A 264-nucleotide genomic window follows, 5' to 3' on the forward strand; every position below is an offset into this window, starting at 1 on the left:
TGTAACCCAATGCTTCCATCGTTGCTTTGACAGGAAGCTTGATGGTTAGCATGTTGGATGTTGATGGTCATAGCATCTATTTTCAGACTGAGTGCTGCAACCTGAGATGACTGGCAGCTGTGTGGACGCGGACTGGGCCACTAACCCTGAGCACAGGATAGGAAGGCAGATTTGACACTGGGGTTTGGGTGTCAGGATGTGTGTGTGTGTGTGTCTTGTGTGTGTCCGTCAGGGCAGGAAGCGGACGTTGACACCCGAGTTGTC

The sequence above is a fragment of the Etheostoma cragini genome, chromosome 4 (assembly GCF_013103735.1).
Source record: "Etheostoma cragini isolate CJK2018 chromosome 4, CSU_Ecrag_1.0, whole genome shotgun sequence".
Classification (NCBI taxonomy): Eukaryota; Metazoa; Chordata; class Actinopteri; order Perciformes; family Percidae; genus Etheostoma; species Etheostoma cragini.